Consider the following 23,135-nt stretch of genomic DNA (forward strand, 5'->3'; position numbering starts at 1 on the left):
ACTGATGCTTTTGAACTGTGGTGTTCAAGAAAACTCTTCAGAGTCCCTTCGTTTGCAAGGAGATCAAACCAATCAATCGTACAGGAAATCAGTCCTGAATGTTCATTGGAAGGACTGATGCTGAAACTGAAACTCCAGACTTTGGCCACCTGATGCAAAGAACTGACTCACTAGGAAAGATTCTGATGCAGGAAAGATGGAAGGCAGGAGGTGAAGGGAACAACTGAGGATGAGATGGTTGGATGGCATCACTGACTCTGGACATGAGTTTGAGTAAACTCCAGGAGTTGGTGATGGACACGGAAGCCTGGCACACTGCAGTCCATGTAGTGGCAAAGAGTCAGATATGACAGAGCGACTGAACTGAACTGACAGATATACAATATTATGTAAGTTTCAGGTGTACAATATAGTGATACTTATGAAATAAGGCTGTATTCCCTGTGCAGTACAACATATCCTTGAGCTTATTTATTTTATACATAGTAGATTGTACCTATTAATCCACTACCCCTAGCTTGTTTTTCTCTCCCATTTCTCCTCACTGGTAACCACAAGTTTATTCTCTATATCTACGGGACTTGTTTCTTTTTCGTTATATTCGATAGCTCGTTTTCATTTTTAGATTCCACATATAAGTGATATCATACACTATTTTTCTTTCCCTGTCCTACTTATTTCATTTATTTCACTAAGCATAATACCCTCTGAAGCCACTAAGCAGCAGCAGCAGCAGCAGTCTAAACCTCTCTGATCTGCAGTCTAGACTAAGGCATTGTCCAGGGCTTCCACTCCACTGGTGTCAGCAGACGAGCCACAGAGTCCCTGGGCCCCCACGACCAAACCTCCCTGGCAACACCAGCTCCGTCTCTATGACCGTCCCAGTGGTCCCTGAGGAGAGCATTTATTTACAAATCCAGCCGGCTCCTTTTGATTATTTACTGTGCACCGAAGAGGGATCGTTCAAAATGGGTCCCGACCCCTCAGTATGGCTTTCAAAGGCACCCACTATATCCTGTGCTCGACTTCCCCCATCACGAAGGTGCACCCCCCCCCCCCAGTGAGTGCGGTTCGTGGCAGGAATAGTAATAGGTGGGAGGAGAGAGGAGGCCAGAGGCCAGTCCAGAGCCAGGGCGTGGGGGGTGGGGGGCTGATGGGAGGGCCTTTAAGTACATGTCCTAAGAATTTTAACCGGAAGGAAATAGCTTCTTCTCCTGGTGTAGTTTCCCATCTTCAGGTCACCCAGATTTGGCTGCCCCGTTTTTCCCTGACATTAACTGCTCCATGTACTAACGCAGCCCCTTTTCTCTCTGATTGGAGGTGTGGTTTAAGAGTAGAAGGGCCAATAGGAGGAAAGGCCAGAGAGCACTGAGGTTCAGAGATGCGCCCCCTCTGCTCCCGGCCCACCCTGTGGTCAGCAACTGGGGTGGACCCTACGGCACCATCTTCATTCAGGAGCCGAATTGGGTCTGGGTCCTTCTGGAGCCGATGCCCCTGGAGCTGATGCCCATGCTGCCCATGTCGCCCATGCCGGCCATGCCTCCGATGCCCCCCATGTCGCCCATGCCCCCCATGCCACCCTCGCTGCCCATGCCGCCATTACCACCTCCGTTTCTGCCTCCCCTGCCCTGGATTCAAGCACCCTCCATTCACTCCGGCTGCCCTCACATGGCCTTGCCTGGTCCCCTGCCACCGGTGGCCTTTCTGTAGCCCCGTTTCCTCTTGAATGGTCTCTGTGACAGCTTTTTCCAAAGTGCCTTTGAGCCAGATTGAAGTTCTGATACCTCACCATCAAGCACACAGTGCCTGCCAAGTGCCTGCCAGGCGTGTTACATACACGTGCTGAGCCACTGACCCACTATTTTAGGGCACATTTCCTGTATTTTCAATAAAGTTGTGAGTTCTCTGCATATTTGTTCTGTGTGTCATACGGGGTTAGTGCATCTGAGGCAAACTGCTGATCCACAGGCACCATCAGTAGGCCACGCACATCTCCGAAGATCCCCAGGTGCCCAGGAGGGGTGTACACAGACCCATCCATTCTCTTCCACCCTCATCTCCAACACCCATCCTCCCCCCACCCTGCCGCACTGGGACCACTGAGATGTGCAAGATGGGTGGCGTGAGTCTCCAAGGGAGGAGAGTGTGTTCCAAGGCAGGCCTGAGCCACATTCATGGTGATGAGGTCAGAGGCAAGGACCCCAAGGGCCACGTCTACAGGGGCTGCTCATGGGGCTTTATGGAGGAGAGGGAGCTGGGTGTTCACCTGGTCTCTGCCAGTTCTGTTCACCACCTTCCCTTTTGCGGAGGGTATGCAGGGTGGGGCGGGGGCGCAGACAGAAACCAGTCTTCGGGAGGGGGAGTTCCTGGCTCTTTACAGGAAATGCAAGAGGAGACTCTGTCTAGGCCAGTGTGAGACTTTCCCCCTCTCCCTCCCCTCTCCCAGAGGTGGAAAACAGCCCTCCTTCCCCAGCTCAGAGTTGATCGTATGGCCTTCAGGTATACTGTGTCACCTCCCACATCCTGGGGAGAACCTGGGTTCCAGCTAATTTAATACTGCAAAGGAGGCTCTTGGTTGAGTGCTGCCTGAAGCCAGGAGGAATGGTCCCTGAGCACTGATGCAGGATAATCACATTATTTAAAAGAAGCAGGAAGACCTTGCCTTTCTTCTTCAAATGGAATTCCCAGGTAGCAACCACCCAGGAAAGGGTATGTGAGGAGAAGGAGAAGGCCCTCAGCCAAGTTCCCCTTGTAGCTGGGGGCTGGGGTGGAGGCGGGGTCATTTGCTGGCAGAGGAAGAGAGTCTTCTCCAGTTGCCTATCCCAGAAAAGGAGGGGCTGAAGAATGGGGAGGGGGAACATCCAGGCACAGAACCTCATGGAACTGGCTCTCCCCTGCCCTTGGCCATGCCGATTTGCCCAAAGAAAACCGCATTAAACTCTGGATTTAAAAATAACAGCATTGGGACTTCTCTGGTGGTTCAGTGGCTGGGACTCTGCACTCCCAATGCTGGGGGCCCGGGTTGGAACCCTGGTCAAGGAGCTGGATGCCACACACAGCAGCTGAGAGTTCACATGCTGCAACCAAAGAGCCCACATATGGCAGTGAAGATGGACGGTCTCTCCTGCCGCAACAAAGACCCAGAGCAGACAAATTAATAAATAGCATATTTCTTCTCTTAGAAGAAACAACAACACTGTGATGGTATCATGCTTTTGTATATGTGTCCAAACTCATCAAAATATATATACATTAAACATGTGCATTTTTGTATGTTAAGTAACAACAAGTTGAAATAAATACATAAAACAACAACAAAGTTTTTGGTAAGTCAGTAAGTTGGAAAGCTCTGGCACATCAGTCATAGAGTAACTTGATCCTTCAAAGAATGACCCACTTGTTCATTTGGTCATTGTGTCTTGACTTTTGGTAAAAGGATGGCTTTGATGAATTGACTTGGAGCCAAATCCAAGCCGTGTAAGGCCAAGCCAATGAGGCAGGGTGTTTATTTATGGAAAGGTCCTAATTAGAACTCCCTCGTGGAGCCCCGTGCTCCAACATGAGAAGGAAAAGGCTGAGATTTTATTCTCACATATAAGTGAGAGACATCATTCTTGATCCTCTCTCTTAAGGGCCTTTCCCAGGTGGTGCTAGGGGTAAAGATCTCTCCCAGAGACATGAGAGAGATCTTCCACCCCTGCCTCAGGAAGATCCCCTGGAGGAAGGCATGGCAACCCACTCCAGTACTCTTGCCTGGAGAATCCCACGGACAGAGGAGCCTGCTGGGCTACAGTCCGTGGAGTCACAGAGAGTTGGACACGACTGAATCGACTTAGCACAGTAGCACGCCCTGTCCTTTCCTAGTTCCTTTTCTCCCTGTGCCTTCCTGATGAGAGGCTATTTGGCAGAATGGGTGTGAAAGGTCAGGGGCGTGGTCAAGTCTGGGGTCTGGGTGATGAATGCGGAGAACAACTGCAGATGACTTTTGAGGAGCCCTCCCTTACTAACCCTCAATACCTTAGTGAAGGCATGATGCATACAGGGAGGAACATGGAACCATACATTACCATATGTAAAATAGATAGCCACTGGGAATTTGCTGTATGACTCAGGGAACTCAAACAGGGGCATTGTAACAACCTAGAGGGGTGGAATGGGGAGGGAGGTGGGAGGGAGGTTCAAGAGGGAGGGGACAATGGACACCTAATGCTGATTCATGTTGGTGTTGGGCAGAAACCAACAGAATACTGTAAAGCAATTATTCTTCAATGAAAAGTAAATAAATAAATACCTGAGTGGCCACCCAACCTGCAAGCAGCTGTGGCAGAAGCCTCAGAAGAAGTTTATGAGCCCCTGTTCCCCAGGGTTTTCAGAAGGAAAGCATGAGTGCTGCTATGGCAACAGCTGAGCTATTTCCAATCCTGGAGATGATGCTGTGAAAGTGGTGCACTCAATGCACCAGCAAATTTGGAAAACTCAGCAGTGGCCACAGGACTGGAACAGGTCAGTTTTCACTCCAATCTCAAAGAAAGGCAACGCAAAAGAATGTTCCAACTACCACTCAATTGCACTCATCTCACATGCTAGCAATGTATTTCTCAAAATTCCCCAAGTTAGGCTTCAACAGTGTGTAAGCTGAGAACCTCCAGATATCAAGCTGGATTTGGAAAAGGCAGAGCAACTAGAGTTCAAATTGCCGACATATGTGGGATCATAGAAAAAGCAAGAGGATTCCAGACAAACAGCTACTTCTGCTTTATTGGCTATGCCAAAGCCTTTGACTGTGTGGATCACATCAAACTGTGGAAAATTCTTCAAGAGATGGGAATATCAGACCACCTTACCTGCCTCCTGAGAAATCTGTAGGCAGATCAAGAAGCAACAGTTAGAACCAGACATGGAACAATGAACTGGTTCCAAATTGGGAAAGGAGTAGATTGTCATCCTGTTTATTTCACTTATATGCAGAGTACATCATGCGAAATGCCGGGCTGGATGAATCACGAGCTGGAATCAAGATTGCCAGAAGAAATATCAATAGCCTCAGATATGCAGATGACACCACCCCTATGGCTGAAAGTAAAGCGGAACTAAAGAGCCTCTTGATGAAAGTGAAAGAGGAGAGTGAAAAAGCCGGCTTCAAACTCAACACTCAAAAAAGGAAGAGCATGCCATCACTTCATGGCAAATAGACGGGGAAACAATGGAAACAGTAACAGACTTATCTTTGGGGGCTCCAAAATCACTGCAGATGGTGACTTCAGCCATGAAGTTCAAAGACGCTTGCTCCTTGGAAGAAAAGCTATGACCAACCTAGACAGCATATTACAAAGCAGAGACATTACTTTGCTGGCAAAGGCCCGTCTAGTCAAAGCTCTGGCTTTTCCAGTAGTCATATGTGGATGTGAGAGTTGGACTGTAAAGAAAGCCGAGCGCTGAAAAATTGATGCTTTTGAACTGTGGTGTTGGAGAAGACTCTTGAGAGTCCCCTGGACTGCAAGGAGATCCAACCAGTCCATTCTAAAGGAGATCAGTCCTGGGTGTTCATTGGAAGGACTGATGCTGGAGCTGAAGCGCCAATATTTTGGCCACCTGATGGGAAGAATTGACTCATTAGAAAGACCCTGATGCTGGGAAAGACTGAAGGCAGGAGGAGAAGGGGACATCACCGACTTGATGGACCTGAATTTGAGCAAGCCCCGAGAGTTGTTGATGGACAGGGAAGCCTGGTTTACTGCAGTCTATGAATTGCAATGAGCCGGACACGACTGAGCAATTGAACAGAACTGATGGCAACAACAATATCAATCAATGGGAAGTAAAACTCCTCTGCTTCAGGTCATTCAAGGAGCGGAAATTGGAGACAGCTGAGGGAAGGAGGGTGTCGTCAGTTACAAACTTACCTGACCTCAGTAACAGGAAGAGTCTCTAGTTGCCTTACTCAGTTTCTTCCCAGCAAGAGGTTAGTTTGCAGCGTTGTGCCACAAGGAATTACAATGATAAATGTCGCAGCTGGTAGGTACTGTATTCTTATGGGCCAGTCACTGGGTTAAGGTCTCAGTATTTATCTAGATGTTTACCTCTCAAAGCACATATTAGTATTTTCACATTAAATTGCAAAGAGAGAGAGAGACAGCATTTGCTTTGCCCAAGACAAACCTGGAACCGTCCGTGCTTTTAGTTGGTTATTCCTAAATTCTGAGATCAGGACCTCTGGCTGTGTTGATGGTTTTTTTTTTTTTTTCTTATCTTTTTTTTTTTGCCACACCCTGTGGCACTCAGGATCTTAGCTCCCCAACCAGGAATTGAACCCATCCCCCTGCAGTGGAAGTGCAGAGTCTTAACCATTGGACCACCAGGGAAGTCCTTTGATGGTTTCTTTTCAAAATATCTTTTATCAAACACAGATGAGAGACAATATACTACAATGGTTTTCAGCAGAGTCAGGAGTAATTTACAAAATGTTTCTTTTTGCCAATTTCCTTGCCTCCAAAATGGGGAAGACAATAATGCCTACTGAATATGATTTTTGTGAGGATTAAATCAGGTAATTCATTGAAAATTTGAGAATAGTATATGGTACATGGGAATCTTTCTCTATAAGCTTTAGATGTTATTTCTGTTATTAATATTAGTTGTATGAAAAGATTATGACCTCTGTCCCAACCCAGTTTTATTTTACTAATATTACTAGTCTATGAAATCTCCAAAGCCTGGAGTCCCTGCCCTTAACCACGGTGCTTGTATGTGGAGTGGTTGGTTTCTCCTGTTAAGACAATGTCTCAGTCCCAACAAAGAAAGGGAAGTGCTTGGCTAAGTGCCATCTCTGAGCTCACTGCCTGGAGGACAGCACACAAACCCAGGACCCACACAGGGACTATGCCGCTGAGATGACCTGGAGAGGGAGAGCCATGCGGGTGGGGAGGAGGAAGTGTGAGAGGCAGCTGGCTTCATAGGAAGAAGACAAACTTTGGACTCAGATTCAGATCAGAGCTCTGCAGTGGACTGGCTCTGTGACTTTGACCAGACTGTTTCAGCTTTCTGAGCCTCATCCATGTGACGGGATCTTAATAGTAGTTAGTTCATAGAGCTGAAAAGAAGATGAAGAGATTCACGCGGAGCACTCAGAAGAAAACATGGCAAGCTGTAGGTCTTCAAGAAACATTTGCTACCATGAAGATGATGAAGACACTAATACAGCAGACAGAACAAAAAAGCAGAGGAATCACAAAGAGCCCACTGCTTCCCAGAAGCGGGGAGAATTTTCTCAGTGCCACAAGGACCGATGTGTCTTGACTTCTCCCTCAGTAGGGTCAGTGCCCCGCAGCCAAGAAAGAAGGAGGATTTGTATGGCCCCTCACTGATGAGCACACTCACTCCAGAGCTATGAATACTGCGGATGCTGGAGACTGGCCTCAGTTCTGCTCACTCGCCTGAATCCCACAAAGTCCATCAGATCAACTGCTATGAACCTCTGGTGCCACAGCAGACCCCAAACCAGAATTCTCCCCTCTTCCTGGCCACAGAAGGAAAAAATAAACAGTTACTGAAGAAGGAGCAAAAGTTGGGGCTTCCCTGGTAGCTCAGTTGGTAAAAAAAAAAAAAAAAAAAAATCCACCTGCAGTGCAGGAAACCCAAGACCGATTTTTAGGTTGGGAAGATAACCTGGAGAAGGGCTAGGCCACCCATGCCAATATTCATGGGCTTCCCTGGTGGCTCAGATGGTAAAGAGTCCGTCTGCAATGTGGGAGACCTGGGTTCGATCCCTGGTTGGGAAGATCCCCTGGAAGAAGGCATGGCAACCCACTCCAGTATTCTAGCCTGGAGAATCCCCATGGAGAGAGGAGCCTGGGGGGCTCGGAAAGGGCTGGACTGAGCAATTCAGCACAGCACAGACCAACGGAAAGACTAATGTAAGAATGGTATTCAGGTGCCCTCTTCTGGACAATCTGGGCAAGGGCTCTCCCAAAGACATCTCTGGGTCTACTCACTCGATCCCGGGGCCTCAGGGAGATTCATGGGCTATCCCCGCTAAGGAACTCTAATCTGGGGTCAGGAACCAGATTCTGAGGAACCTGACACGGAGTCCCACGAGCGTCTGCATGGTGACGGCCCTGGACTTAACCTTTGTTGGTGAATCTGGAGATGAATCAGGCAGCCCCAGTGTCTTAGTGCAGGACAGTTACTGGCCTCTTACTGGCCCTTGGTGGAGACTGTGCACGTGATTTATAGCTGTGAAGTAATCTTTTAAAAATAGTTATTTAATTTTTTGGCTCCGTCAGGCCTTAGTTGCGGCACGTGGGATCTCCGTTGCTTCATGTGGGATAATTCATGAAGGCACACGGACTCTGTAGTTGTGGGCACACGTGGCTAAGTGGCTCCGCGCCACGGAGGATCTTAGTTCCCTGACCAGAGATCAAACCTGCGTCCCCTGCGTTGGAAGGTGGATTCTTAACCACCGGACCACCAGAGAAGCCCCCAAAGCAATCTGAAGACCAGAAATTCCAATCGTGGCATGGATCCAAGCAGATGTCTCAACTCACCTGATGGAGGTGGCTCAGGAATCTTATATAGAAATGGTACACACGGGAATGAGCCAAATGCAGCACAGATGGCTCTCACAGCTCCCTGAAAGGTTCTCAGGCGTGTTTTGGCTCCCTGGCATGTTGCCCAAAGAGCCACTGCTTCCACTGGCCCTGTGAGGGTCCAGGTACAAAGACCTCCTGGATCATCAATCCCCAACCTTTTTAGCACCAAGAACCAGTTTCGTGGAAGAGAATTTTTCCACGGCCGGGGCGGGGGTCATGGTGGTTTCAGGACGATTCAAGCGCGTTACATTTATTGTGCTCTTTGTTTTTATTATCATGACGTCAGCTCCACTTAGATCATCAGGCATTAGATCCCGAGGCTGGGGACCCCTGTCCTGGACCATAAATGGGCCTGATGAGCACACCTGATGGCTCCTCCGGTCAGCTACTAACAAGGAGGAATGGGGCACAGCTGCCATCGAATCTGAGACCGCCCTGTCCCTTACTGAGTGTGGCGAGGGATGCTCATTGCAATGGGCAGAGCCTCATGCAGTGTGGATGTCTGCCCGGGTCACTTCAACAAGAAGGCTTGCTGTTTCTTCACTGAACCGTGGATGTGGCTAATGGCCTTGCCATTCGGTCAGGCTTCTGGCAAGACTCAGACTGGCATATAGAGCAAGACTCCCTGTGGGGACCACCTGTGTTCCTCTCTAGGTACGGGGTTGTGTTTTTTTAAATTAACTAAATAATTCTTTTAAAGCTCATTACTTTACATTATTGAATTGGTTTTGCATACATTGACATGAATCCGCCACGGGTGTACATGTGTTCCCCACCCTGAACCCCCCTCCCACCTCCCTCTCCATCCCATCCCTCTGGGTCATCCCAGTGCACCATCCCCGAGCACCCTGTATCATGCATTGAACCTGGACTGGCGATTCGTTTCACACATGATAATATACATGTTAGGTTAGGTGTTTTCATTCTCTAATTTTTTCAAGATTTTCCCTGTGTTTGGTTTTCTGCAATTTGAATATGATATGCCTAGGGGTGTGTGTGTGTGGTTTTTCCTTTTCACATTTATATTGCTTGGTGTTCTCTGAACTTTCTAGATGTGTCGACCTCTCATAAATTTTAGAAAAATCCCAGCTATTATTACTTCAAATACTTCCTCTGTTTCTTTTCTCTTTCTTTGCTTTGTGTAGTCCCATTATAAATGTTATATCTTTTGTAATTGTCCCACAGTGATTGGAAGATATTCTATTCCATGTCTCAGTAATTTTTTCTCTACATTTCAGCTTGGGGGGCTTCTACTGATCTATCTTCAAACTCTCTGAGTCTAAATCCAGCCCTTTCCAATCATCTGACGGGTCCATTAAATGTATTCTTTATTTCTTTACAGTTTTTTATTCTACTATTTCCTGCATATACTTTCTAAGGGTTTCTATCTCTCTGTTTACATCATCCATCTTGCAAGTTGTCCACTTTTTCCACTACAGCCCTTAGCATATCGATCATATTTATTTTAAATTCTCAGTCTGATAATTTCATAATCTCTGCTATACCTGAATCTGCTTGTGACACTTGCTTTGTCTCTACAGACTATTTCTTCTTTCCTTTTCTCAGGCTATGTAATTTTTTTTGTTGAAAGCCAGTAATGATCAGGTATTTGGAAGTACACAGGCCTTTGTATGACATCTTATTGTCATCCGGCCAAGAGATATGCTGTGTTTACTGTTTTCTGTATCTGCAGTATCACAGGATTCACCTTCCACAAGTGTGTTTGGTTTTGTCTGCTGCATCTTTCCTTTCCCCTAGACGCCTCTTCTTAAATAGAGTCTGAGCCTTCAGTCCCTTCAGCTGTGACCCACTGCATTATGAGCCCTTTCTGATGTTTGATCAGGCCTGGGTTGAGGAGACACGTTCTATAATCTGACGGTTGGGGCTCAGTTGCTTAGTGTGCCTGACCCCCTGGACTATGACCTTCACAAGTACTCCTCAGTGTTTTTCTTCTCTTCTGTGAAGGTGAATGTCCAGGGGGTTTGAAATTTGGTAATTTCCCTTACCCCAAGTCCAAGAAGGCTTTGGTGACGTCCTCTCGCTTGCTGGGTAGGCCACTGTTACGAAGAATGCTCTTGGCTTGTTTCCAGATGGCTACTTCTCCCCTCTTTCTTGGTCAAACAGGAGGCAATTTTTCTCTGATCTTTACCCAGAAAACCTACTGGGGATCCATGATTGTGGGGGTGGGGGTTGCTTTGATTAGGTCCCTAGGAATTTTTAATTCTCAAGTTAGTCCACACTCAGTCACCAGCAATTCATTGAACGGGTTAAGTTCCAGGTTTTTTGATTTCAGCATTTTCTGCCTCAGGTGTGCTGATCTGTGTTCACTACAATCTGTAATCTCGAGAATCAGCTCTTTCTCCAGTTCAGGGATTATAATTTGTCCCATGACTTCAATTCCGTCACAGAGCCAAGAATAGTCATTGATTTTTAATCTGTTCACATCTTTTCTTCTGAGGGTGGGAAATGATGACTTGCAAGCTCTTACTGGAGTGGAATCTTTCATTTAGATTTTAGACATTGTTTTTCTTTAGCTCTTTGGATACATCAGTGCTTCCCTTGTGGCTCAGCTGGTAAAGAATCCGCCTGCAATGCGGGAGACCGGGGTTCGATCCAGGTTGGGAAGATTCTCTGGAGAAGGAAAAGGCCACCCACTCCAGTATTCTTGGCCTGGATAATTCCATGCACTGTATAGTCCATGGGTTTGCAAGGAGTTGGACACGACTGAGCAACTTTCACTTATCCACGCTTGGATACGTTAAAATATCTGAAAAAAGTCCACTAAAAGACATGAAGAACCTTAAATGCATTATTACTAAGTGAAAGAAGCAAGTTTCAAAAGGCTACGTGCTCTATGAGTCCATTCATATGCCATTGTGGGAAAGGCAGAAGTATGGAGACAGACAAAAAACAGAAAAGAGATCAGTGGTGCCAGGAGTCAGGAGGAGGAGGAAGAACACAGAGGATTGGGGGGCGGTGAAAAGACTCTGATAGTATAATGATGGATGCTGCTGCTGCTGCTGCTAAGTCACTTCAGTCGTGTCCGACTCTGTGTGACCCCATAGACGGAAGCCCACCAGGCTCCCCCATCCCTGAGATTCTCCAGGCAAGAACACTGGAGTGGGTTGCCATTTCCTTCTCCAATGTGTGAAAGTGAAAAGTGAAAGTGAAGTCGCTCAGTCGTGTCTGACCCCCAGCGACCCCACGGACTGCAGCCCACCAGGCTCCTCCATCCATGGGATTTTCTAGGCAAGAGTACTGGAGTGGCTTGCCATTGCCTTCTCCGATAATGATGGATACACGTCATTAATACATTTGTCCAAATCCAAAGAACATACAGCACCAAGGGTCTGCCCCCTGGTTACTTCTCCAGACTCCTTTGGAGCCTCTCTCCTCCTCACTGCTGGTATCTATCTAGCCACGCCCGGGCCTTTCCTAGAGCATATGCTGCTACTGCTACTGCTAAGTCACTTCAGTCGTGTCCGACTCTGTGTGACCCCATAGACGGAAGCCCACCAGGCTCCCCCGTCCCTGGGATTCTCCAGGCAAGAACAGTGGAGTGGGTTGCCATTTCCTTCTCCAACGTGTGAAAGTGAAGTCGCTCAGTCGTGTCCGACCTTTAGCGACCCCACGGACTGCAGCCTACCAGGCTCCTCCATCCATGGGATTTTCTAGGCAAGAGTACTGGAGTGGCTTGCCATTGCCTTCTCCGTTAGAGCATATGAAGCCTTCCCAATTCAGGATTTTTGCCCAACAACTTTCACCCGGCTTAGGTATCCTTCAGGTTAAGCTTTTGTGTCCCTTCCTGGAGTGGCCTTCCTTGACCTTACAACCCAAGTCAGAATCCATTTATTCTCTCTCCCTGTACCACGTTCCTCACAGGGACACATCACCATTTGTGTATTTATTGGTTGACTGCCTGGGTCCCTAGTTGGGAGGCAAATTTCATGACAGGAAGGAAAGCATCTGTCTTCCTCCCTGAGGTCTTCCCAGCACCTGGCCCAGGGCCCAAATGGGGAGTAGGTGCCTGGTTGACACAGATGGAGTGAGTGAATAAAGGAGGTTTGTTGGTCCACTCTGTAGAGGTTGATGCTGTTAGCTCAGAGCAGTGACGGACCTGCTGCCACGCAACTAGCAAGTGGACATAAATGGGTGAGATCTCAGAATTACAGTTCTCAGGTGAATAGGCATCTAGGAAAGTATTTGCTAAGGGGATGGAAAGTAGGGGTGGGGGAGAAGTGGGGTGTGGAGCAAGTCCGTGTGGAAGCTTCCCGACCACGGACTCTCAGGGAAATAGTCCCCGGCGGAGGACCTGCAAGACATAGTTTCAGCATTTACAGTTGTTGACAAACGTCCTCCGTTTTCATAACACCGATGGCTGACAGACGGCCCTGCGGGAAGGCTAAGAGAAACTTACTGCACTTTCCCTGTAAGGGCAGGCTTTGCAGTTTATGGGAAGGAGGCAGGCTTAACAGGCTGCAGGGAAGCTGCCCCTCGCCCCCGCTTTCTGCCACTTTCCTAAGCAGAGCAAAGGGCTGCGGGGCGCGGGAGACGCCGCGGGTGGTGCCAGGGCCACACTCGCGCAGCGGCAAGTAGAGCTCGGTGACCCTGCATCCCGCAGGCTGCGCATCGCTCTCCGCCCCCCAGGCTCCCACGCCGCCCTCAGTCTGCGCCTCACTTCCCAGACGCCACACGTCCCCACTGCAGCCCCCAGTACTCTCCCGTTGCCCGCTCGTCACCTAGCAATCTCACAGCACCGCGCGAAGGGCGAGAAGCCTGCAGCGGAGGCCGAGTGCGGAGACCAGCGTGGAGCCAAGCGCCCAGCAGAGCGCGCGGGAGAGTCGAGGCCGCCGCCGGCCCCCGCCGGCCCCCGCCTTCCAAGAAACAGACCAGCTCTGCGGGGCGCTGAGTTCCCCTATGCCTGTGTGCTCGGGCGCTAAGTCGTGTCCGATTCTTTGCGAGTCCGTGGACTGCACCCCGCCAGGCTTCTCTGACCACGGAATTTCCCAGGCAAGAATACTGGAGCGGATTGCCATTTCCTACCCCAGGGGGTCTTTCCGGTCCGGGGCTCGACCCGTGTCTCTTCTGTCTCCAGCACTGGCAGGCGGATTCCTTACCGCTGAGCTCCCTGGGCAGCCCTAAATGGCCCTATGGATAGGCGAGAAATAAAGGTTAGTTGTTATTATTATTATCACTGATCTGATGTATAGGTAACAGGTGATCTTAAGACGGAAACCAAGCGTCTGTGGACTGAGAACGGGACCGGGGATTGTGTCTGGCCAGTTTGATTTTTGTTTCTTTTTTGGCTTGGGTTGCCGGGTGTGTTGTTTCGGCATCCAGTGTGTTTTGTTTGTCTGCTAATGTGTAGGTTAAAAATCGTGTTTCTCGGGAGATTGGGGTTGTCATACACACCCCAATATATATGAAATAGATAACAAAGAAGGACCTACGGTGTAGCAAGGGAACTCAATACTCTGTATTGGGGAACGAATCTTAAAAAAGAGTGGATACTGCTGTATGTTATGTGGCAGCCTGGATGGGAGGGCCATTTGGAGGAGAATGGATACATGTGTATGTATGGCTGAGGCCCTTTGGCTGTTCACCTGAAACTGTCACAACATTGTTAATTGGCCACACCCCAATACAAAATAAAAAAAAATTTAAGCCAACAAGAGAAAATTAAAAAATACATTATCTGGAATAAAGTATCTTAAAAGTGTTTGCAGAACATTTTTTTTTTTAAATAGAGGGGATATGTGTATATGTCTAACTGATTCACTTTGCTGTATGCCTGAAACTAGCACAACATTGTGTATCAACTGTATGCCAATAACAATCAATTTAAAAAAATGGGCTTTTTGGGAAAAGACTTATTTTTCTAGAGTGATTTAACACATTTCTCGGGAAATGCGTTAACCTTTCCTTTACCAAGGACTGTTGGGAAGGGAATAATGGGAACAACAACATCACATGCCCAGGGCAGTCGGTTTCCAGTCTGGAGCTCAAGCTGGAAGCAGTATGTCTCAGGGAAAGGGAGTAGTGTGATGTTTAAAGGTTTTATTCCATTCTTTATTAGATAATTATTGTAGGAAAAGTTGGAAGCTCATGTGTTCATTTACCTTGGATCTTACCACTTCGAAATGATTGTTGTGTTGTTCTGTATAACTTTCCAGACGTTTTTGTATATGTAAATAAACTGGTAAAATGCTGTCTCAACTAAGACTGAATCATCTTATCCATACTTCCTTGCAATATAGATCCTAACAGATGCATAAACCTGTTGGATGGAGGGACCTTCATTAATTTAATCAGTTCCTTACGATAAACAAGCTTTCTTCAAATGTTAGACTTTTATAAAAGATGCTGCACTCAGCATTCCTGTTTATACATCTTTTGCCAAAGTATTGTCTACCTCTTGATCAGTGTGAATTTTTTTAAATCTCAATTTTTAAAAATATTTCAGCTAATTTATTTGGCTGCACTGGGTCTTAGTTGCTGCATGTGAACACTTCGGTGTGGCATGTAGGATTTAGATCCCTGACCGGGGATTGAACCTGGGCCCCCTGCACTGGGAACTCGGAATCTTAGCCACTGGACCACCAGGAAAGTCCCCAGTGTGAAGTTTTGTAGGAATGTCGGGCAACTGGGTTTGGACTCTGGCTCTGGAGCTCACTGTGTGTCTTTACACAAATCACAACCTTTCTAGGCTCCAATTTCCTCATCTTCAAGTGGAAGCAATCAGATTGCTTACAGGTATGGGGGAGGACTAGATGAGATAATACATGAAAAATAATTGGTTAGTGCCTAGCACATAGCAAGTCCTAAATCACTATTAGCCGTTAGTGTTGTTACTATTGTTATTACCACCATGACCCCGGAAGAAAACTGGTTCTTCAAAACAACACCCATAGTTTCTATTACTCTTTAAAAGAGAGTAATCAGAATTTGCTGAGGAAATGCTTAGATGGAAAACTTTAGGAGCTGAATTAATATTTTCTATTTCTAACTTTGTTTATCCAGAGAATAAACAATAAGTTTAAATGAAGTGTGGGCTGTGAAGCTATTTACCATGCTCTGCTTATATAGCTTTCTGAAGCCAGTCAAACCAGGAAAGCAGAGCCTTTCTTTGGACGTTCTTATGTTAAAATCAACTATTTTGTGATGAATAAAGCCACTTCCGATTCTTCCTCCTTTGGAAAATGCTCCAAGCCCATCTTATCCCATAAAATCAGCAGAATAGCTGTGCTCTCGTCTTTGCAACTTCCCCGTATCTTCAAGCTGTTCTCCTGTGATTTTCTCTTGTATCCATGGGCCCACTATTTCTTATTCCTAGTAGATGTGGGATAGAGCACAGAATCAGAAGTTGTTGCCTCTCAAACTTTGCTTTTAAATCCGGGAAGATATCCGAGGGTCACACTGAGACAGATTTCAGGTTCCTATTCCCACCTGAAGCTTTGGAAACTAGTCACCATTCCGACCAAAGTCTATACAGGGTCACCCTTATTTGTCTAAGCGTCATCAAAATAAGGAAACACTTTGTTTTATTGGTTGATTTTGTTTCTTTGTATTTACACATTTTTAATTGAGTTATAGTTGACGTACAATATCACGCAAGTTTCAGGTGTACACCATAGTGATTCAGTTATTAAAGGTTATACTCTGTTTATACTTATTATGAAATATTGCTATATTCCATGTGCTGCACAATATGTCCTTGTTTTTTTATTTTATACAAAGTATAAAATACTTGTAGCTTATTAATTTTATACACAGTAGTTTGTACCTATCAATCCCTTATTCCTATCTTGTCTTCTCCACTTTGTCTCCCCATTGGTAGTCACTAGTTTGTTCTCTATATCGGTGAGTTTAGTTTCTTTCTTTGGGTCATAGTCACTAGCTTGTTTTATTTTTTAGGTTCCACATACAAGTGATATCATACAGTGTTTGTCTTTCTCTGACTTATTTCACTAAGCATAATACTCTCCAACTCCATCCATGCTGTTGCAAATGACAAAATTTCCTTCACTTTATGGCTGAGTAGTATTCCATTGTGTGTGTGTGTGTGTGTGTATATATATATATACCACATCTTCTGTATCTATTCCTCTGTTGATGGACGCTTGGGTACCTTCCATATCTTGGTTATTGCAAATAGTACTGCAATGAATGCTGTGGTGCATGTATCTTTCAAATTAGTGTTTTCTTTCTTTTTATTTTTTGATATCTGCCCAGGAATACTCATCCTGTTTGAGAAGGTGGTGGAATGTCCAGAGGTTGATGGCCTAGCTCAGAAGTCAGCGGTCAGTGACCAAAAGTCATGGTGACCGGTTTTCCGAAATGCTGCCAGTAACTCCACACTTGCTTACGGTAGCTTCCTCTCCTGCTCCACCGAGCATTGTGGACAGAGACACTCGACAGGATGGGTGGCATAAATGTGGTGGTTACATGCGTCCTTTGTGGACACAGCTTTTGTGGAATCTGAGCACCAAATGCTGGGACATCCTTGTCTGTAACAGAGGCCCGGAAGGAGCCCCACCCGTGTGTCATGTGCCATGCTGTGTCATCCTTCCCTGCAGTAATGACCAGGGCCACTCTACTGTGGTGTCTGTCTCCGCATGTTGTCGTGGCTTTGTCAATTGAGCTAGGCTAGAGCTTCGTTTCCTGGGATTGCCTTCCCTGTCCTGAGTGAAGGTTGGCCGGAGGAAAAGCTGGGGCAAGATCTGGCAGGTGGGAGTGAAGCCACGGCCATCATGTTCTGAAGTTGGGTGTAAGCAGGTGCGATCGCCACTTGTATGCATTGGCACTGACTCCTGGGCACCCCTTGTTGCCGGGGACCAGCAGGGGGCCCGCAGCAACTCCAGCCACAGGGTTTTCTCCACAACAGCTCCAGACCCCGGGCCGTGTGCACGTGCAGCTCTGTGTCAAAGGATGCCTGTTCCTTCTCTAGATTGGAGACGGTAAGAGGCAGATGTCTGGTTCACAGGATTTTGTGCTTTCATGGGTTTTAGTTTGTCCTTCTGGGTTGCAGGGAATCCTTGCAGCTTCCAGTTGGTCTTTGCTCTTCCCCGCTTCATATGCACCTGTCTGCCCAGCTGTTGGCCTTGGATATCTTCAGTGACTTCAGGCCACCCTAAAATGTGAAGGCGATAGCCTTTCTTTCATAGACTTGTTCCTCAGCTCCCACCAGTGCATGACATCTAGTCTCTATAATATATCCCTCATGGCCTTTCACTCTGCTTCTCTCATCAAACCCTATGACTGTTTTTCTGTTGTTGTTGTTTAGTCGCTAAGTCATTTCCAACTCTTTGCCATCCCATGGACTGTAGACCTCCAGGCTCCCCTGTCCGTGGAATTTTCCAGGCAAGAGTACTGGAGTGGGTTGCCAATTCCTTCTCCAGGGGATCTTCCTGACCCAGGGATCGAACCCAAGTCTCCTGGTTGCCAGGTGGATTCTTTACCACTGAGCCACCACGGAAGCCGAGTGTGTGTGTGTGTGTGTGTGACCACGGAAGCCGAGTGTGTGTGGGGGGGTGTGTGTGTGTGTCACCACGGAAGCCGAGTGTGTGTGTGTGTGTGTGTGTGTGTGTGTGTGTGTGTGTTTCCATTTGGGGCCATGCTGCATGGCTTGTGGGATCTTAGTTCCAAATTAGGGATTGAACTCGGGCCCTCAGCAGTGAGTGAGGAGTGCTAACCACTGTACTTCCAGGCAATTCCCTATATTTTGGATATTAACCCCTTCTGAGTTGCATCCTTTAAAAATATTTTCTCCTATTCAGTAGGTTGTCTTTTAGTTTTGTCGATGGTTTCCTTTGCTGTGCATAATAAGCTTTTCAGTTTGATTAGGTCCCATTTGTTTACTTCTGCTTTGATTGATATTTCTTTTGCCTTGGGTGATTGATTTAAGAAAATGTCACTATGATTTATGTCACAGAATGTTTCGCCTATGTTTTTCCTAGGAGTTGAACAGTGTCTTGTTTTACATTTAGGTTTTTAAACCATTGTGAGTTTGTTTTTGTGTATGGTGTGAAGAAACGTGCTAATTTCACTCTTTCACGTGTAGCATCCAGTTTTCCCAGCACCGCTTGCTGAAGAGACTGTCTAATCCACTGTATAGTTTTGCCTCTTGTGGCATGGACTAATTGACGGGTGTGTGGGTTTATCTGGGGGGTCTCTATTCTGTTCCTTTGATCTATATGTCTGTTTTTGTTCCAGTACCATGGTGGTTTGATTACTGTGGCTGACGAAAGCATTTTTGATTTCTCAAAAAAACAGAAATGTACATGACAATTAACTAAGGCTCTATTACCCTTGCTTTCTCTTTTTAGTGTTAATTGTGGATTACTTCTTCTTAAATATTTTTATTTATTTCTTTATTTGGCGGCACTGGGTGTTTGTTGTGGCACGTGGGATCTTAGTTCCATGACCAGGGATTGAACCCACGTCCCCTGTAGTCAGAGTACAGAGTCTTAGCCATGGGACCATCAGAGAAGTGCCACCTTGCTTTCTTTTTAGAAACGTTTATTTATTTACCTTTGACCGCACTGGGCCTTTGCTGCTGCGTGTGAGCTTTCTCTGGCTGTGGTGAGTGGGCGCTGCTCTCCAGCTGCACTGCATGGGCTTCTCACTGCAGGGGCTTCTCTTGCTGTGGCGCTCGGAATCTAGGGTGCTTGCGCTTCAGTAGTTGCAGCTCGTGGGCTCAGTGGTTGCGCTTCCTAGGATTTGGAGCACAGGTTCAGTAGTTGTGGCACACAAGATTATCTGCCCCATGGCACGTGGGAACTTCCTGTACCAGGGATCGAACCTGTGTCTCCTGCAATGGCAGGCGGATTCTTTACCACGGAGCCACGTGGGAAGCCCTGCAAGGCAGATTCTTAACCCCTCAACCACCAGGGAAGCCTCCTTTCTTTCTTCTTTATGTCAAACTCTTTTCAACTGTACCCTGCTTTTCTTGCCAGCTTATTTTTCTTCCTCTCGTTGTCTCTGCAATCCCCTGAATGTGACTGCTGCCTTACAAATCACTTGTTTAGTTCAGTGGGGACTTAGCGACAGCACATCCAGGTCGCGGTCTCCTTTATTTCTGTGCATGTCTCTCCGCAGCTGGCTACGTTCTCTTTCTTGAATTGCTCTCCTCTCTGGTTCCCGTGACCTGCTCTCTGGGATTCCATCCTATCTCTCCAGCTGCTCCTTGTCTGCCTTCTTTGCTGACTTTTCTTCTCCCCACTCCTCAAGGTGCGGTTGCCGCCCACAGCCCAGTTCTTAGCACTCTTGAATTCTCACTTTTCCCTCTATGATCTCCGCTGCTCTCTTGGATTCCACCATCGTCCCTTCACCCTCATGATTTGATCATACACATAATATGCCTTTATCTCTGCTCTCTATCCTGAATGCCAGGATTGTTTCTGACAGTTCATTGAGTTGCACGTGAATCTCAGATTCAAGGTGTATAACCCTCACTGTTGCTTTACCACCACAGGCAGTGTTCCCTAAATTGCATAATGACACCACCACCCTCCGATCATCTTGCTCACAACTTCAGAGCCATTCAACACTCTTCCCCCTGATTATCTCCAAATCCCTGAGTTCTCTGATTCTTCCCTTTTCCCATTCCCATCACCAGGCCCTCATTGGGCTTACTTTAACAACAAACTCCTACTTGATGCCTAACTCTAGCTTCTCCACCTCTCCTTTCCGACTTCCTGCAGCCTGTGTTACTTTCTCAAAATATGAATGGGCTTATGGAACTCATTTGCTGGAAATATCTCCTGGTTCTCCCTTATCGTTCAGTTGCTCACTCATGTCTGACTCTTTGCGTCCCCATGGACCATAGCCTGTCAGGTTCCTCTGTTCATGGGATTCCCCAGGCAAGAAGACGGGAGTGGGTTGCCATGCCCTTCTCTAGGGGATCTTCCCAACCCAGGGTTCGGACCCGCGGCTCCTGCCTGGCAGGCCGATTCTTTACCACAGAGCCACCTCTGAAGCCTAGTTCCCCCTTACATACAGAATAAAAACAGGTTTGCACCCTTTTTTTCCCACATCGTGATTTCCTCCCTTTCAACATTATGTCCTGTGATACCCCAGATCCCCTTCCAACATGCACTGTCTATGGATCCCTGGAATTCCTCCATCTCCTGGACATACCTGCATGCTCCTAACCTAGGCCTTTGGCTCAAGCCTTTTCTGCTTGAGCTCTGTACGCTGTTGGATCCCTAACCATCCCCTCTTTCCAGACTCAGCTCTCACACCCAGCTAATGACTTAGGTTAGAGTCTCTGAATTAGTAATTTTCATCAATAACATGAAAGTGACAATATCAATACTAGCAATAGCAATACGAATAATACCAATAAATCACACGGATCAAGCCCTTACCCACCGTGCCAGGCACTGTTCTGTGTGTTTTCAACATAGAAATTCTTCTGTTCTTGCCAATAACTCCTCACCTGACATCTTCAGTGTCGGTCTGGACAAGGATACGGACTGACCACAGTCTTGAGCCCTTCACTCCAGCACCAGCTGATGCTCCCCACGGGCCTATCTTTATTACTTTACTTGAACCTCAAAACAGCGTAAGGCGCGTACCATCATGAGACCCATTCTATAGACGTGACAGTTGAGGCAGAGAGAGAGGTCAGCCAACTTGCCCAGGGTCACAGAGCGAGGAGATGGTGGGGCTCTGCAATCCGCCTCCATAGTCTGTGGCCTCTTTCTCTGGTGTGGGCTGATCGTCCTCTGGAGACACTGAGAACCCACCGCACAATGGCTGGGTCGCGTGTTGTGACCTTCGCACACCGCCCAGCACAGGGCCTGTATACCGCACCCAAGATAGCTTGCTGACGCTCACAGGTACAAAAACGCGCAGGGCAGATGTCATTTTCACAGGAAACCATCCTGTCCTCACTGGGACTCATCAGAGGATAAATATCTCCCTTCTCACAGACGCTCATGAATAAACGAATAAAGAGAAAGCGACTGGAGTGGTGAATATAAAGCGGTGTGGTGTGGTCCTCTGCAAAGTTTTATTGGAAATCTTCCATGCCAAAGTGTTACTGCCCACGATGTAAGGAACGTCCTAAACACAAGCTTCCAAGGAGCACGTTAGTGATGGGCGCACAAATGTCACCACCTCTTCTCCACACCTGCTCTAAGGTGTCCTCAACAATGACACACTTGAGGGACTTCCTTGGCAGTCCAGTAGTTGACCCTGTGCTTCCACTGCAGGGAAGACCGGTTCAATCCCTGGGGGGCGGGGGGCGGGAACTAAGATCCCACATGCCATGGGGCATGGAAAAAGAGAGAGAGGTTTAAAGAGTTTATCAACACAATTATTTGATGTAAAAATGACTAAAGTCCTCCAGGATAAAGGTACCTAAGTGACTGTCTGATCAAATCCCCGTGCCCGTCAAAGGCAGGTTGGCGAATCCAGCAGCCGGGCTCTGTCTCCCTGCTCCTGCTTCTCTATTCCAACCCACTGGGAGAAGAGGGGCCACATGTGAACGTGCAGTGCGTGGATCAGGGCAGCCCAGAGCTTGTCAGGCAGTGACTCTGAGCAGTAACTCTCTGGTTTGACTTCTTTTAAAAGGGGGATGATGATTATGATGAGGGAGCAGGTAGAAACAGGATAAATCAAGTACAATCAAGTCAAGGACGGGACTCATGGTTAGAAGCTATCCTTAACATTCAGGATATTCCCAGGCCCCAAGGCACCTGTAAATACCTCTTGAACAAGCACAGAACCCTCAGCGTGGCCTGGCTTTCATTTGGCACTTCTCACTGCAGAAACAGAATTCTGGAAGTGAGAGGAGAAACAGAGGGGAGGGGAGGGGGAGGGTGGGGAGGGGAGGGTGGGTTGGGGAGGGGTGAGGGTGGAGGGAGAGGAAGGAACTGAGGTGCAGGAGAGAAGGGCAGCGATGGGGAAGATGGAAACAAACTCTTCCTGACCTAGAGCACAGGCGACGGTGTTGTAGGGTCCCTGCAGCCAGCGGTGGCGAGTTGAGTCCAGCCCTGCATGCGCAGCTCCACAGTTACCTGCAAAATTGAAGGAAAGGCCCCGAAGGAAGGGCCACTTTCACTGTAAGCTTTCTGGAGAGCACTCAGCACCGGCCAGGGTCTACACGTGCCCTCTGACGTGGGTTAGCACAAATCTGTAGTACTTGTGGCTTCATAAGGGGCAGGTTGGGTTTCTTGCAGCCAGCTTCTGAGCACACTATGTGCCCTGAAATAGAGCCCCCCGGAGCCAGAGCAAGCAACCCCCTAGCTAATCATTTCATCTGAATCACTAGTCCCATTCGTGGACTTGGGGGTGAAAGAAACAGAACCAGAGCCCCATCCATTAGTTACAGAGTTGGAGCGGTGGAGGGGGCTGGGGGTGGAGACGTGCTCAGAGCCCACAGGACAAGGGCGTCCACTGGGCTGTGACTTTCCCCAGCCCCATCTTTGCATCCCTCGCTCCAGGGGAACTGTGGGCTAGGAGCCTGCATCCCTGGAGGGATGTTCTTGCGTTTCTCCAGGGCTCTGGCTCCAGGGGCCAGTGGGGTCTCATTTCCCTGCC

The 23,135-nt window shown here is 47.6% G+C and overlaps 1 long non-coding RNA gene across 1 annotated transcript; it reads right to left on the reverse strand.

Annotated features, from left to right (window-relative positions):
• Nucleotides 1-813: 813 nt before the first annotated feature.
• Nucleotides 814-22,343, reverse strand: LOC129534857 (uncharacterized). Its single transcript, XR_016036730.1, has 3 exons — nt 21,028-22,343; nt 19,119-19,300; nt 814-13,736 (listed from the first exon to the last, which is right to left on the reverse strand). It is a non-coding gene; the product is annotated as an uncharacterized LOC129534857 (long non-coding RNA).
• Between the last annotated feature and the right edge of the window lie 792 nt (nt 22,344-23,135).

Source organism: Moschus berezovskii, chromosome X (assembly GCF_049115385.1).
Source record: "Moschus berezovskii isolate FMDL1 chromosome X, NW_MosBer_1.0, whole genome shotgun sequence".
Lineage (NCBI taxonomy): Eukaryota > Metazoa > Chordata > Mammalia > Artiodactyla > Moschidae > Moschus > Moschus berezovskii.